Below are 6113 nucleotides of genomic sequence, written 5' to 3' on the forward strand. Positions count from 1 at the left end.
TAGTAAGCCCTGCGTCTTTTGACGAATATGTCCCTCTGTGAAACATACCTTTGATAAGCCCCTTTTCCATCTTATTACAGTGTGATAACGTTTAACCTTTTAATGAATATATTTCAGACTATAAAACCGAATGGCAAATTGAAAATGGTTCACCAATGCTGTGTCGGCTAACAAACGCGCGGTCGCCCAGAAACGCTCAGACCGGACCCGATATCACCAACGCGCGTGAACGCTAGTTACTCGAGCAACATATGGCATCTGAAAATAGCTGTAAAACCGAAAAGTTTAAAGAGTTATACAGTGCGTATCAAAAAAAAGTTTACACTTTGAAAACGCCCTGGGAATTCAAAAATATGCAACATGTGGGTAATTTTTTCACATATAATTATGGGTTTGGGTCTCATCTATCAAATGAAAGTAAAAGTTTTGACAGAATGTTACACTCGAGTGAGCACTGTCCATTTATGTAAAGCTCGCAGAAATCTGTTTCCGCAGAAATGCTCGTTTTCACGCTGTGTCAAGGGGAAAGGGCGAAATCAAACTTACCCTGCGAAGCATTTCTCATAAATTTCCCGAGCACTTTAATAGCCAATTGAAATAAAACAGATACATTCAAGCATTTTGTAAAAACTTTGCCGCCCAAATTTGAAATTTTAACATTTAGTAAGCACAACCTCTACCCTTTTTGTGCCAGCTGGATCTGAGGACATAACTGAATCTGAACAAAAGTTTATATCAGCCATCTCCAGCACTTTTCACTAAGTTTTTCATTTAAAGTGGCTTTACATTTCATTTTTCATTTAATACTTGTTTCTCCACACTTTTCCCAAGCTTGGCAATGATTAACAATATGAAAATCAAGCCTAAGCCATTTCATGTAAATCACAGCTCAGTGTAAAGCAAATATCGTCACGATGGACTCGGTGTGTGGGGGAGTGGGGTGGTGTGCAATGCACTCTTCGAATTCTTTTGGGCAAGGAAACAAGTTTAAAAAGGTAAAAGCTATCTTCAAATCAATTTTAATAGCTAAATTCCACGTGTTCTTCATGATTAAGGTCTACTTTTATTCGCATAACTATTTCAAAGTTCTGCGCAAATCATTTTTCACCAACTTTTCAAAAGTAAGTGGTGCTCACTCAAGCGGAAAATTTTTTCTACAGTTATATCGTCATTTGCTTAAATGGATCTGTGCCAATGCTAAAATGTGGAAAAATCATTAGGATATTACAAATATATAATTTTACAGGATTTTTTCTAAGTGTAAACTTTTTTTTGATACGCACTGTAGAGGCTTGAGTAATTGCTTATTATGCTAGCTTGAGTTGGCGAATGAAGTGCAGAGCAGGAGTCCTCATCTATCAACTCAGGGGCGGATCCAGCTTTCGCCAATAGGGGGGGGGGGGCGAAAAATACTTTCATCAGCATTTTTCTCGATTGGCCGCTATAATCTGATTTTTGGTTGGTTTTTCAGGGGGTAGTCCTAACTTAAGACTGAAGTTTGAAATATATATTAGTTTTTATTGTTATAAACAAGATGCGAGCGCGAAGCACGAGCGTAATTCTTTTTATATACTGACATGATAAATAAGCATTTTGACAAATTTTGGAAAGAATTTCCAAAGAGGATAGGTATCTCACAAATCAAACAATGCGAGCGCGCAGCGCGAGCTGAAAATTTTGATATCACAAAATGAGCAGTTTTTATAATCATTAACAAAGATAAGTATCCAACTAAACAATGCGAGTGCGATATAACAATAAATCAAACAAAAGAATGAAAGTTTGATGTGCGAGCTAAAATATTGTGTGCAAATTGATATCAAAACTGGATGTTATGAAGCGTCATCTAATCCTCTTGAATGGGATTCATTATACAGGCAATGCGAGCGCGAAGCGCGAAGTAAATTTTTTATATAAAGTCTATTTTCCAATTCTTCCCCTCACCTTTTTCTTTTTTCCTTTCGGGGTCGGGCCGGCCGTTACGAGGCTGTAAATTAAACATCATGGGTAAAATACCTCTTTCTGTTTTTCGTAGTTTCTATCAAGAAAAAGAGTACACTTTTGTATGCATGTCAAAAAATAGGGGGGCGGGGCCGGCTCGGCCCCCTCCTGGATCCGCACCTGCAACTAATCAAGCCTCTTCAAGTCTTCAACCTTTTCTGGTTTACTGTCTTTATCAGGACTACGCTCATTTGAACAAAAAATTACTCGACTATCAACTGTCCATTTCCTCCTATCAATTTCACTTCTTCCTCTATCCACTTTTCGAAAACTCCACATGGTGTACCGTCAACCACTTCCGCTTTTGGAATGTAATTGTTTTCTTCTAAATAATGTTACATAATGTACATTATGTACTGCCGTAGTTTGTTAATTCATGATAATTTACAAATGAATATTTCATGGAATTTGATATTCATCATTTCCTAGTTATGGTCACATTTTCCCCAGAAAATATGTAAAGAAAAAAGAAGATTTTGAAGGGGTCATCCAAAAGTGCTTCCCAGCCATACAATATATGCCAAAGAAACACATAAATCGAGTAATGTTTTAAATTTTCAGAAAAGTATAAAATTGTTAGACAATAATTAAGCAGGTCATATTTCTTTTTCCTCCAGTTACAAAATATGAAACGTTTTGCCTATGCATGGATAATCAGGGACTGACTATCTCCAATGCTGAGGTCAGAAATGATTTGCATAAAATGGGGATTTAAGTGCTTATCGACGTCTGCCACGTCAGAACAGTATGACATTTTTAATTTGAAAAGACATTCATTAGAATGTATGTTGTTTCTGTTGTTACGCTTCTTCTGCTTAATACACTCCTTGAAACTTATGATAATTGTGCTCTCTCGCGTCGTCCGTGTATATGTAAAGGTACATAAATAAGTATTTCTGAAAGGATAATGCATGAAAAATGTAATTTCTGGTATTTTGAGTCAATATAAGCGTATTACGTAATTTAATTGATCAGACACAAAAAACACATTTTACGCGTAGATTTTATAGTTTCTCATAAACTCTGAGTATAGTCTTTCGTATAGTGAATTCTATGTTTAATTCTCAAGAAATGTATTTTTGAATTCTCTTAGAAACGCAACGTTTATACTCCATTTTTACACAAAGTCCTTACGGGGGGTCCAACCCCCTCTCCCGCTCGATCGCTTCGTTATCTCACGCTGTCAAATATATTGTGCCCCTTCGGGATTTTGCCCCCCCAAAAAAAAAAAAAAAAAAAAAACTGAAAGTGTTCCGGCGCGCCTGTCTGTGGAAATGGGAGAATCACTCAAAAGCCTGCAAGAGGCCATCTACATCCGGGCGTTCAGACCTTCTCTCAACAGAGACGGGGGCGATACAAGCTTCCGAATGTCTACGACCCAATCATCGACCATTACGTCATTAAGGTCAAATCGGGTCACATCGCTGGAGAAGGTTGCAATTAGCAGTCGAAATTTCGAGATAACTCTTCGTTATTTTCTGTTTTTTGTGTTGTGAACCAAAGTTCAACAAAATCGTTATCTTTTACCAACACAGATGAACTTTCATGATCGTAAAAGCATAGCTTGTATAATGTGAACCTCCCTCAATGAAGAGAAAAGAGGAGAGACAGAGAGAAAGAAAGAGGGGGGAAACCCAATGATTATAAAGAACAAGATAACCAACAGAACAAAACTAAACTAAAAAAGAGTAAAATATACCACGAAGAAAAAAACAAAAACAGGACGACAAAATGAGAAATAAACATAAACTGAAACAAGACGAATTGCGACCGAAGATAGAGTATAAAACAAAATGATAAAGACTAATAAAAGTAACTTGATGTCTGAGAGGGGGTGATAACGAGCGGGAATCATTAATGAAGACCTCGGTAGGATTTAAGTAAGAAGTTTTTCAGTTTTCTTTTAAAAGAATGCATGGAAGGGCTGTTTTCATGTTACTGTCGAGGGAGTTCCAAAAACTAGGGCCATCAAACATTAATGTACTCTTTGCCAATAAGGTTCTAAAACGGGGTAAATGAAATTCGTTAGATTGCCTCGTGGGGTAATTATGAAAAGACCGATTAAGAGGAAACATATAATCAAATACACGTGGAAGGGTATTTTTGTCAAATTTAAACATGAATTGTCCTAAATGAAATAAGTAAAGGTCGCTTATCTTCAGCAATTTGCTGTCAAAAAATAGTGGGTCAGTATGTGAACGAAAAGCTGAGTTATGAATGATACAACGGGACTTCTTTTGCAGTAAGAACAGTCTATCTAAAATGGTTTGATGAGTGGTTTGATCAGGCAAGTATCTCATAATTCAAGTAAGGTAGGATCAAAGAAGAATATAGCATTTAAAGTGATGACGACGAAAAATGATATTTCTATTTATTGATAATGCCAATATTTCGCGAAATATTGGCATAAGAGAGCGGTGTTGGCTCAGTCGGTAACGCGTCTGCCCGTCGAACCATAGATCGTGGGTTCGAGTCCATCCCGGGCGGATGACTGAAGCCAGTGCGTTGTGTGTAAACGTCTCTCCCATGTTTCATAGATGCAGGCTATATTACAATGGAAAACACTCCGTCCCTCGGATAGGACGTTAAATGGAGGCCCTGTGTAGAGGAGAGTCACCACCTTTGCACGTTAAGAACCCACTGCACTATTCGTATAAGAGTAGGGGGTAACCTCGGTGTAGTGGTCCACCTGCATTCCCCCAATCAGTTATATCGGGAGGAGAGACCTGCGGGTCATAGTGATTCAGTTCGCTTTTCGCCTCCCAGGCACAGGTGACGTCAAACAAATAATAATAATAAAATAATCTTACAAGTACAATATATGTGCTATTTCCAGGAAAGCTTGTTATCAACGGTAACACCGAGAAATTTTATGAATGTGACACTTTCTAAATTAGTGTCATCTAAAACAATGTCCATCAGAAGAATATCAGTGGAATTGAAAAATAGCATAAATTTAGTTTTAAGTAGATTAAGAGACAATTTGTTGGATCTTATCCATTCTGTGACTCTTTCTCTTTTATTCTTACAGGATGGCTGTGTATCAGGTTGTTTTTACGTAGCCTTAAACAATATTTCCATTTTCATTTAATATCAAGCCCTATACCAATCTTGTACCTCCTTTGGAAAAAAAAGAAGTCCTATCTTAGACTGTGGATTTGAAGTAGCATTTCAACATGTTCAATAGGCCTACTGATCAGTCCACACTGTATAAACGTTTTTTAAAACCTGTAAGACTGAAATCTCAGTGCTGACTCCCTACCTGTAGAAATCTACTCCTGTGGTGGCTCAGCCCTGATCAATAAACTCTCAGAGCTATTCCAATCCATATGGAACCAAGAAAAAATCCCGCGGAAACTTATGGATACTGCCATTTATTTTTCACTTGTAAAAGCGGAAAGGGAATCACCAGGCATTTGATAACCACCGCGGCATCTCGTTACTCTGCAATGCTCGAAAGATCCTGGCTAGAATTTTACTTAACCGCCTTATCTCTCATCTGGAAGAATGTTTATTACCTGAAAGTCAGTGTGAATTCAGACAGTGTAGCAGCACAGTAGACATGATCTTCGCAGCACTTACTCCAGGAGAAGTGCCAGGACCAGAGTGTTGGTCTCTATACCACCTTTGTGCACCTGACTAAGGGATTCGACACTGTCTGCACAGAAGGAATCTGGATGATGATGGCTAAGATTGGCTGCCCTATAACATTCATCTTACTTGTCAGACAATCCCATAATGGCATGCATGCTTGCGTGCGGGACCAAGGTGTGAATTCATAACCATTCCCGGCCGCGCGTTTCCGTTTTACACCCTGGCGAAGGCATTTTCCGGAAAAGTAGCCAAAAAGCGACTAGTGAAGAGTCTACACACGTCGCTGGTTGCATTCAGCGTGCGACACAGGAAAGACAAATTGAAGTTTGATGGATTGATACACTTAGAAGCTGCCGAAAGAAAGATATAGAAGACTGATGAATAGATAGAGACAAGATAGACAGATAGATAGAAATAGAGAGAGAGAGGTGGATAGACAGATAGAAATAGAGAGAAAGAGGGAGAGATGGATGGATAGATAGATAAATAGAGAGAGGGGGAGAGACAGAGAGGTCGAT

The sequence above is a fragment of the Lytechinus variegatus genome, chromosome 4 (genome assembly GCF_018143015.1).
Source record: "Lytechinus variegatus isolate NC3 chromosome 4, Lvar_3.0, whole genome shotgun sequence".
NCBI lineage: Eukaryota > Metazoa > Echinodermata > Echinoidea > Temnopleuroida > Toxopneustidae > Lytechinus > Lytechinus variegatus.